Source organism: Mus musculus, chromosome X, assembly GCF_000001635.26.
Source record: "Mus musculus strain C57BL/6J chromosome X, GRCm38.p6 C57BL/6J".
NCBI lineage: Eukaryota > Metazoa > Chordata > Mammalia > Rodentia > Muridae > Mus > Mus musculus.
Window position 1 is genome coordinate 148,739,511 of NC_000086.7, and position 11,986 is coordinate 148,751,496.

An 11,986-nucleotide genomic window follows, 5' to 3' on the forward strand; every position below is an offset into this window, starting at 1 on the left:
AGTAAGCAAGAAAATATACCAACAAATTGTGTGAAATTGATATGATAGGATATAACTAATGGTAATCAACCTGTTTCTTTCCTTTATCTCCTTCCTTAGGAGCCTTAAAGGCTTCATCAGACAAATTATCTCCCCTTCTTTGTGTGTTTTCATGTATGTGAGTGTATGTATCTGTGTGAGAGAGTGTGCATAATTGTGTGTGTGTGAGTTTGTATGTTGTTGTGCAAATTGAGATAGAGCCTGTACACATTAGGCAAGTGATTTATGTCTAAGCCCAACAAGTATATCTTACAGCAGTTTCTCCAAATCCACTCTCCAAAGTGTATGCTGTCTTTAGCTATAGGATCTTGCCTTCAAATTATGTGAGGCAAACAGGGCAACAGCAGTAGCCAATATTATTTTGGGAGTCTCTTCTATTCCTGTGTCTAACACTTGTAGAGCAGGTTTCCTGTACCTAGCACAGGATTTATGTTAGGTAGTCTATGATCCTTGTGCCGAGAGCTGGCACTTAGAATTGTAAAACTTCATTCAAACTACATACATTCATATGTTTAAATATGCACATACATAACATAAGTATTTTATTAATATTTTTAATTTCTTACTGGATATTTTTTTTATTTACATTTTAAATGCCTCCATTCCCAGTCACCCCCCAAAACCCCTATCCCATCCAACCCTCCGCTGCTTCAATGATAGTATTCCCCCACCCATCCACCCACTCCCACTTACCTGCCCTCCAATTACCCTACACTAGGGCATCGAGACTTCACAGGACCAAGGGCCTACCATTCATGTCCAACAAGACCATCTTCTGCTACATTTGCAGCTAGAGCCATGTGTCCCCCCCATGTGTACTCTTTGCTTAATCATTTAGTCCCTGGGAGCTCTGGAGTATCTGGTTGGTTCATATTGTTGCTCCTCCTATGGGGCTGCAACCCCATTCAACTCCTTCATTACTTTATCTAGCTCCTCCATTTGGGAACCAATGCTCAGTCCCACGGTTGGCTGTGAGCATCCCCCTCTGTATTTGTCAGGCACTGGCAGAGCCTCTCAGGAGACAGCTACATCAGGCTCCTGTCAGCAAGCACTTCTTGGCATCCTGAAATAGTGTCTGGATTTGGTAACTGTATTTGGGATGGATCCCGAGTTGGGGCAATCTCTGGATAGCCTTTCCATCAGCTCCACACTTTGTGTATGTAAGTCCTCTTATGGGTATTTTGTTCCACCTTCTAAGGACCGAAGTATCCACACTTTTGTCTTCCTTCTTCTTGAGGTTCATGTAGTCTGTGAATTATATCTTGGGTAATACGAACATGAATTATATCTTGGGTATTATCAGTAAGCATATACCATATGTGTTCTTTTAGTGGCTGGGTTATTAATTCACTCAGAATGATTTTTTTCTAGTTCCAAACATTTGACTAAGAATTTCATGAAGTCATTGCTTTTAATACCTGAGTAGTATTGTGTAAATGTGCCACAATTTCTGTATTCATTCCTCTGTTGAAGGACGTGTGTGTTCTTTTCAGCTTCTGGCTATTATAAATATGGCTTCTAAGAATATGGTGGAGCAAGTGTCCTTGTTATATGTTAGAACACCTTTTCGGTATATTCCCAGGAGCGGTATAGCTGGATCCTCAGGTAGTAACTATTATGTCCAACTTTTCTAAGGAACTGCCAGACTGGTTTCCAGTGTGGTTGTATCAGCTTACAATCCCACCAAAAATGGAGGAGAGTTCTTCTTTCTCCACATCCTTTTAATGATTGCTTATGTTTCTTAAGGGTTATGGGGCTGTGTAGATGGGTTAGCTTTGTCATATTGTATCTGCTTAGAATATTGTCCATTTTATCCAGATTTTCCAATTTAGTTGTATATAGGCTTTTGTAGTAGGATCTGATTATTTTTTTGTTACGTCTCAATTTTCTTTCTTTCTTTCTTTCTTTCTTTCTTTCTTTCTTTCTTTCTTTCTTTCTTTCTTTCTCACATGGTAATTTCACAGTCACCCCTGGAATAATGACTCAAAACCCAATATACCATGACTATAAGAAAGTACTATCAATTGTTACTAATGTGGATATCAATGTTTTTAAATAATGGGATCATGGAATACCAGCATTAAAACATCTTCAAAACATTTTGATAAGAGGATAGTGTCTGATACAAACAGCAAAATATTTTCATGGTTTGTTTACATAGAAGTCTAAATAGGGACCATGTAAAATGATAGAATGAATGAATTTAGGGACTGAGACAACTTCCTTCTTGATTTTCCTCTTACCTCCATAATGTTGCACATTTTTAAAGCTGACTGAGTAGTTTACCTTCAATTGTGGGTTTCTAGTATTTACATAATTCATCAAAGTTTCAAAATGTAAAGAATATTGTGGCTATTGGCCTGCACTGTGTAGATTCATACTTTCAATTATGGAATTTATTTTTTTCCAGCTCATCATTATACATTTTCTTTTCTTTTCTTTATTTTTTTATTATTGGGTATTTATTACATTTACATTTCGAATGCTATCCCCAAAGTCCCCCACACCCTCCCATTCTTCTACATTGTGCCAGCACCATTTGTTGAAAATGCTGTCTTTTTTCCACTGGATGGTTTTAGCTCCCTTGTCAAAGATCAAGTGACCAGAGGTGCGTGGGTTCATCTCTGTCTCTTCAATTCTGTTCCATTGGTCTACTTGTCTGTCACTATACCAGTACCATGCAGTTTTTTTTTTTAATCACAATTGCTCTGTAGTACAGCTTCAGGTCAGGCATGGTGATTCCACCAAGAGGTTTTTTTTATCCTTGAGAAGAGTTTTTGCTATCCTAGGTTTTTTATTATTCCAGATGAATTCAGAGATTGCCCTTTCCAATTCGTTGAAGAATTGAGTAGGAATTTTGATGGGGATTGCATTGAATCTGTAGATTGCTTTTGGCAAGATAGCCATATTTACTATATTGATCCTGCCAATCCATGAGCATGGGAGATCTTTCCATCTTCTGAAATCTTCTTTAATTTCTTTCTTTAGAGACTAGAAGTCCTCATCATACAGAACTTTCACTTCCTTAGTTAGAGTCATGCCAAGGTATTCTATATTATTTGTGACTATTGAGAAGGGTTTTGCTTCCCTAACTTCTTTCTCAGCCTGTTTATCCTTTGTATAGAGAAATACCATTGACTTGTTTGAGTTAATTTTATATACAGTTACTTCATTGAACCTGTTTATCGGGTTTAGGAGTCCTCTGGTGGAATTTTTAGGGTCACTTATATATACTATCATATCATCTGCAAAAAGTGATATTTTGACTTCTTCCTTTCCAATTTGTATCCCCTTGATCTTCTTTTGTTGTCGAATTGCTCTGGTTAGGATTTCAAGTACAATGTTGAATACGTAGGGAGAAAGTGGGCAGCTTTTTCTAATCCCTGATTTTAGTTGGATTGCTTACAGCTTCTCACCATTTACTTTGACGTTGGCTACTGGTTTGCTGTAGATTGTTTTTATCAAGTTTAGGTATGGGCCTTGAATTTCTGATCTTTCCAAGATTTTTATCATGAATGGGTGTTGGATTTTGTCAAATGCTTTCTCAGCATCTAACGAGATGATCATATGGTTTTTGTCTTTGAGTTTGTATACTTGATGGATTTCCATATATTAAACCATCCCTGCATCCCTGGAATGAAACATACTTGGTCAGGATGGATGATTGTTTTGATGTGTTCTTGGATTTGGTTAGCGAGAATTTTATTGAATATTTTTGCATTGACATTCATAAGGGAAATTGGTCTGAAGTTCTCTATCTTTGTTAGGTATTTCTGTGGTTTATGTATCAGAGTAATTGTGGTTTCACAGAATGAATTCGGTAGAGTTCCTTCTGCTTCTATTTTGTGGAATAGCTTTTGAAGAACTGGAATTAGATCTTCTTTGAAGGTCTGATAGAACTCTGCACTAAACCCAACTGGTCCTATTTTTCGTTTTTGTTTTTGTTTTTGTTTTTTTGTTTGTTTGTTTGATTGGTTTTTATTTTATTTATTTATTTTTTTAGGAGACTATTAATGACTGCTTCTATTTCTTTAGGGGATATAGGACTGTTTAGATCGTTAACCTGATCCTGATATAACTTTGGTACCTGGTATCTCTCTTGAAATTTGTCCATGTCATCCAAGTTCTCCAGTTTTGTTGAATATAGCATTTTATAGAAGGATCTGATGGTGTTTTGGATTTCTTCAGGGTCTGTTGGTATATATCCCATTTAATTTCTAATTTTGTTAATTAGGATGCAGTCCCTGTGCCCTTTAGTGAGTCTGGCTAAGGGTTTATCTATCTTGTTGGTTCTCTCAAAGAACCAGCTCCTCGTTTGGTTGACTTTTTGAATAGTTCTTCTTATTTCCACTTGGTTGATTTCACCCCTGAGTTTGATTATTTCCTGCTGTCTATTCCTCTTGGGTGAATTTGCTTCCTTTTGTTCTAGAGCTTTTGGTGTGTTGTCAAGCTGCTCCTGTGTGTTCTCTCTAGTTTCTTTTTGGAGGCACTCAGAGCTATGAGTTTTCCTCTTAGAAATGATTTCATTGTGTCCCATAAGTTTGAGTATGTTGTGGCTTCATTTTCATTAAACTCTAAAAGGTTCTTTCTTCCTTTAATCCTTCCTTGACCGAGGTATCATTGAGAAGAGTGTTGTTCAGTTTCCACGTGAATGTTGGCTTTCTATTATTGATGATGTTATTGAAGATCAGCCTTAGTGCATGGTGATCTGATAGCGTGCATGGCACAGTTTCAATATTTTTGTATCTGTTGAGGCCTGTTTTGTGACCAAGTATATGGTCAATTTTGGAGAATGTACCATGAGGTGCTGAGAAGAAGGTATATCCTTTTGTTTTAGGATAAAATGTTCTATGGATATCTGTATGGGGGCATATAAAGTTTGCAATACCAAGGGCTTCCCTTCCAAGTGATGGCCAACTAGGCCATCTTCTGCTATATATGCAGCTAGAGACACGAGCTCTGGGGGTACTTGTTAGTTCATATTTTTGTTCCACCTATAGGGTTGCAGACCCCTTCAGCTCCGTGGGTACTTTCTCTATCACCTTCATTGGGGGCCCTGTGTTCCATGCAATAGATGACTGTGAGCATCTACTTCTATATTTGCCAGGCACTGCCACAGCCTCATAAGAGACAGCTATAACAGGGTTCCTTCAGGAAAATCTATCTGACATATGCAATAGTAACTGGGTTTGGTGGCTGATTATGGGGTGGATCCCCTGATGGGGTAGTCTCTGGATAGTCCATCCTTTAGTCTTAACTCTAAACTTTGTCTCTGTAACTCCTGTCAAAGTTATTTTGTTCTCTATTCTAAGGAGGAATGAAGTATCCACACATTGGTCTTCACTCTTCTTGATTTTCTTGTGTTTTGCAAATATATTTTGCAAATAGGTGTTCTATGTTTTCGGCCTAATATCCACTTATCAGTGAGTACATATCTAATGACTTTTTTTATGATTAGGTTAACTCACTAAGGATGATATCCTCCAGATACATCCATTTCTCCAAGAATTTCATAAATTCATTGTTTTTAATAGCTGAGTAGTACTCCATTGTGTAAATCTACCACATTTTCTATATCCATTCTTCTGTTGAGGGACATCTGAGTTCTTTCCAGCTTCTGGTTATTGTAAATAAAGCTGCCCGTGATATAGCTGTCTCTTGTGAGGCTATGCCAGTGCTTGGCAAACACAGAAGTGGATGCTCACAGTCAGCTATTGGATGGAACACAGGGCCCCCAATGGAGGAGCTAGAGAAAGCACCTAAGGAGCTAAACAGGACTGCAACCCTGTAGGTGGAACAACAATATGAACTAACCAGTACCCCCAGAGCTCGTGTCTCTAGCTGCATATGTAGCAGATGATGGCCTAGTCAGCCATCATTGGAAAGAAAGGCCCATTGGTCTTGCAAACTTTATATGCTTCAATACAAGGGAACACCAGAGCCAAGAAGTGGGAGTGGGTGGGTGGGGGAGTGGGAGGGGAGGGGATGGGGGACTTTTGGGATAGCATTTGAAATGTAAATTAAGAAAATACCTAATAAAAATATAATAAAAAATAATTAAGTCTGCTATGAACATAGTGGAGCATGTGTTCTTATTACCAGTTGGAACTTAGTCTGGGCATATGCCCAGGAGATGTATTACTGGATCTTCTGGGAATATTATGTCCAATTTTCTGAGGAAACTCCATACTGACTTCCAGGGTGGTTGTACAAGGTTGCAATCCCACCAGCAGTGGAGGAGTGTTCCTCTTTTTCCACATACTCACCAGCATCTGCTGACACATGAGTTTTTGATCATAGCCATTCTGATTGGTGTGAGGTGGAATCTCAGGGTTGTTTTGATTTGCATTTCCCTTGATGATTAAGGATGCTGAACATTTTTTAAGGTACTTCTCAGCCCTTCAGTATTCCTCAGTTGAGAATTCTTTGTTTAGCTCTGAACCCCATTTTCAAATGTGGTTATTTGAATTTCTGGAGTCTAGCTTCTTGAGCTCTTTGTATATGTTGGATATTAGTCCCCTATCAGATTTAGGATTGGTAATAATCTTTTCCCAATCCGTTGGTGGCCTTTTTGTCTTATTGACAGTGTCTTTTGCCTTACAAAAGCTTTGCAATTTTATGAGGTCCCATTTGTCAAGTCTTGATCTTACAGTGCAAGACATTGCTATTCTGTTTAGGAATTTTCCCCCTGCCCATATCTTTGAGGCTTTTCCCTACTTTCTCTTCTAATAATTTCAGTGTCTATGGTCTTATGTGGAGGTCTTTGATCCACTTAGACTTGAGCTTTGTACAAGGAGATAAGAATGGATCAATTCACATTCTTCTACATGATAACCACCAATTGTGCCAGCACCATTTCTTGAAAATGCTGTCTTTTTTTCCACTGGATGGTTTTAGCTCACTTGTCAAAGATCAAGTGACCACAGGTGTGTGGATTCATTTCTGAGTCTTCAATTTTATCCCATTGATCTGCCTGTCTGTTACTGTACCAGTACAATGCAGTTTTATCACAATTGCTCTGTAGTACAGCTTAATGTCAGGCATGGTGATTCCACCAGAGGTTCTTTAATTGTTGAGAATAGTTTCTGCTATCCTAGGTTTTTTTATTTTTCCAGGTGAATTTGCAAATTGCCCTTTCTATCTCAGTGAAGAATTGAGTTGGTATTTTGATGGTGATTGCATTGAATCTGTAGATTGCTTTCGGCAGGATAGCCATTTTTACTATATTAATCCTGCCAATCCATGAGCATGGGAGATCTTTCCATCTTCTGAGATCTCCTTCAATTTCTTTCTTCAGAGACTAGAAGAGTCTTTCTTATCATACAGATCTTTTACTTCCTTAGTTAGAGTCACAACAAGGTATTTTATGTTATTTGTGACTATTGTGAAGGATGTTGTTTCCCTAATTTCTTTCTAAGGTCAAGTGAACTCTCAAATTTCTAATAAACAGATCTCTCCAATTTCTTTGCAAGGGCACTTATTGTTATGAACTTTCCTCTTAGTTTTCCTTATGGCTCATAAGGTTATGTATGCTGTGCCTTCTTTTCATTGAATTCTAGAAAGACTTTAAATTCTTTGTTTGTTCCCTTTTCAAATTATCATTGAGTAGAGTTTCTTATCAAGTTATAATTGAGTAGAATTATCATTGAGTTCAGTTTCCATGAGGGTTATAGGTTTTCTGTTGTTTCTGTTGTTGATGAAGTCCAGCTTTAATCCATGGTGGTCTGATAAGTTGAATAGGGTTATTTCAATCTTCTTGTATCTGTTCTGGCTTGTTTTGTATCTGATTATATGGTCAGTTTTGGAGAAGGTTCAGTGAGGTGCTGAGAAGGTATATTCTTTTGTTTTTGAGTGGAAGGTTCTGTAGTTATTTGTTAAATCCACTTGGTTCATAACATCTGTTAGCTTCACTGTGTCTCTGTTTAGTTTCTATTTCAATGACCTGTTCATTGGTAAGAATGGGATATTGAAGTCCCCAACTATTACTGTGTGAGGTTCAATATGTTTTTCTGAGCTTTAGTAAAATTTCTTTATGAATGTATGTGTCCTTGCATTAGGGCATAGATGATCAGAATTGATACTTCCTTGTATGATATATTCTGCATCTGAGATTCTCTCTTCCATTTCTTGTATTCTGTTGGTGATACTTAGATCTGCAGCTCCTGATTTTTTCCTAGGCTTTCCATTTCCGGGGTTGCCTCCATTTGAGTTTTCTGTATTGTGTCTATATCTATCTTTAGTTCTTGGACCTTTTGTTCATTTCACACACATGCCAGATGATATTTTCCTGTATTTCTTTGAGATTTGTTTCCTCTTTAATGGCTTCTACCTGTTTGACTGTTTTCCTGTATCTCTTTCAGTGGTTTTTTTATATCCCTTTTAAAGGCAACTATCATCTAAAATGGATACTTCTGGGTTCTTTGGAAAGTCAGTTATGTCTAAGGATATTTTCCTGGGGCATGCATTTGAAAAGGTGCTTTGCTGAAGCATACATGTGAATGAATGCCTCACAGAAGCAGACACAGGTGAAAGAATGTTTTGCTAAAGCAAACACATCAAAGGATGCATGATGCTAAGGAGTATAAATATAACTCAACAAACAGTGGATGATGCTGGATTGTATTGATTTAACTTGTCATTCCTATGTGGTTATTATTTGTTGTCAATTCATAGAAAGAAGCTCACCAAAAAACTTTTGGTGCTGTTCTGTCAGCTTCTTGTGGCTTCTAAGAACTCAGACTGATTGGCAGAATGAAGTGGATGTTTCTGGATCTGTCATCTGATAGAGACTCATGTGGAATTTTGCTGAGGCATGTGAAATTTGGAGGGAATATAAAAAACACTCAATGGCCATGGATAGCTGGCATACATAGCTAACTTTGCAGTACTTCCTTGGTCTTTCATCTTCATCTAATGCAGGTGAAGGTATGGAAAGGAAGGCAGATGCTCCAACAGGTCAGGGCAGAGCCTATGTCTGCAAGACTCTGTGGGGTCCCAGCAGGTGGGGGTATCCAGGCAGGGTTCTTACATGTATCTCAGTGTCCCTAGTTAGAGCAGGCCTCCTGGGATACAGATGAGGCTGTGGGGTGGCAGTTATCTTAATAGTCTTAATGTATGAAAATGCTTCTTTACTTAACTTTTAACTTTATATAATAACACACATGACTTTTAGTTTAATGGCCAAATTTATGCTAGATAAATGGCGCTGAGTAGAAATAAAAAGAGGTCAATAAGGTTTAAACATAACAAATGCAAATTAAAACATGTGTGGTGTAAGATATTTGTTGTTGGGTTGTGCTAGGGAATTCATGCTTTGTGACTTCACTGTAGAATTCCCTCCATGGAAATGAGCTGCATGAAAAAACAGCAGGTTTCTGTTTCAGCTCTAGTTTGGTTGTCCTTGGTTAAATGTTTGTGTCTTGGATTAAGGTTTCAGAGAGTTCACTGCCTAGTCACTGGGCCCTATGTACATAGCTCAGACAATGACATGGAGTTGTGCCATAGAAGAATGTCTTTAGTTCTTGGTAGTGTAGAAGCAAAGAGAATACCTGCCCACCTTGGCAGTCTCATCCCTCCCCTCTTTTTCCATCTGTATACCAAGCCCATGGGAAGGTGCTGTTCCCACTCAGGGTAGGTCTTCCCCATTTAGTTAATCCTCCCTGGAAAATATTCTGATTGGTAATGTGCCTTATCTCCTAAGTTTTTCTAAATCCAGTCAAAATGAACCGACACACTTGATAGATAGGTGTACAATTATTTGAACTCCTGTGACTATCCATACGAATCCATTGAACACTTGGAGTGGTACATTGTTTTGACATACCCCTGCTATATATCCTGTCTTTTCATTCTGTTTTCCATCATCCCCTGCTTACACCCATGCTCCGCAGAATGTGGCTTTCAGCAAACTGCAACTTATTAGAGAAAGAATCTTGGCCTTCATTCTGGAATTTGAATCTACATTTTAACAAGATCTCTGGGTGATTCATCTGCACATTAAAATTATAGAAGGACGTACCTAGACTAATTAAAGCTTTTGAGTTGGTTCTCTCTCCATCCTGGCCCTTTCCAATAAACCTTCCTTTTCCATTACAGCTAGGAAATTCTTTTCAATAAGCAATGCCTATATATTTCACTATTAATACTTCCCCAGGAGATCCCATTATAAAAGTGCAATATGGAAAGAGCATAGTCTGAAAATTAAAGATCAGGTCATGTATGAAACATTTATTAGTTTCGTGACTTAAATAAAGAAAACAATAAAAATGTGACCTCATTTAGCCAAAGTTGACTTTGAATTTTAAACATCCTGATTCCAGCTTCCAAATGCCAATTTTGTAGGAATGGGCCTCCATGCCCTGCTGGTCTTGTGGTTTTTGACAGGTGATATAAACATTTTGATGTCTCTTCCTTCACTTGTAAAATGTTGATTAAAATTCTGGACTTGTAAGTATGGGTCGATGATTAAGTAAATCCATAGTTTCAGGAAGTTTGACGGAAAGGCAATATCCATAATTCAGTTGGGAGCAATCCATGGGGATGAAGAGAGTATAGAAGTGGAATACATGGAATGTTAAGTCTAAGAATAGAAATAACTGGTTGTCAATGTAGGAGGATGCATGTTATGTGTCTTCTAAAACAAAGGCAGACCAGGTCATGGAACTCCCACTGAATGCTCTTGGGATGCTTGTTCATGAAGGAAACAAGAAGTCTATGTACAGACTACTATACCAAAGGCTTCCATTCAGATATTCCATTTCCATCAACACGTGGAACTGAAGATGAAGCTCTTTGGACCTCTAAGCCAACCCACCTATCAGTAGACTACTACAGAATGGTGTGAGCTGATGCTGTAGGAAACAGACCTACCCAGTTATTAGCTCACCAGATCACAGGCTGTGTTCAGAGCTTGGTTTTATTTCAATAAGGTTGGGAGGATAACTCTTCTTATGTAATGCAGTCACAGATGGTTTTGAATTCAGTCCACTCTTGAACACATTGAGATTTAATGCCCATTATTTGAAAGAAGGGGCTGGACAAGGTAGTCCCTTTAAAAGGTGCTCAGACATCCTCCTTTGGGTCCTCCTTGTTATTTATAGTTTCTTTGGGTCTGTGGATTGTAGTGTGGGTATCCTGTGATTTATGGCTAATATCCACTTACCAGTGAGTGCATACCTTGCATGTCCTTTTGGGTCTGGGTTACTTTACTCAGGGTGATGTTTTCCAGTTCATCCATTTGCCTGCAAAATTCATGATGTCCTTGTTTTTAATAGCTGAGTAGTATTCCATTGTGCAGATGTACCAGATTTCTCTATCTAATCATCAGCTGAGGTACATCTTGTTAGCCTCCAGTTTCTGGCTAGTATGAATAAAGCTACTATGAACGTAAGGAAACATGTGTTCCGGTGGCATGGTAGAACATATTTTGGGTATATGCCCAAGAGTGTTGTTGGTGGGTCTTCAGGAAGAACTATTCCCAGATTTCGGGGAAACTGCCAGATTGATTTCCAAAGTGGTTGTACAAGCTTGCAATCCCACCGGCAATGGAGGAGTGCACCTCTTCTCCATATCCTGGCCAGCATGTACTATCACTTACAGTTTTGATCTTATCCATTCTGATTGGTATAAAGTAGAATCTCAGGATCATTTTTATTTATATTTCCATTAAGGACTTTTGACAGTTCTTTAGGTGCTTCTCAGACATTCATATTCCTCTGTTGAGAATTCTGTTTAGTTCTGTACCCCATTTTAATTGGGTTATTTGGGTTGTTGGTGTTTATCTTCTTGATATATTAGGTTATTTGGTTTGGTGAAGATCTTTTCCCATTCTGTAGGATGTTGTTTTGTACTATTGATAGTGTTCTTTGTCTTACAGAAGGTTTTCAGTTTCATGAGGTCCCATTACTTATTGTTGATCTTAGTCCCTGAATTATGGGTGTGCTGGTCA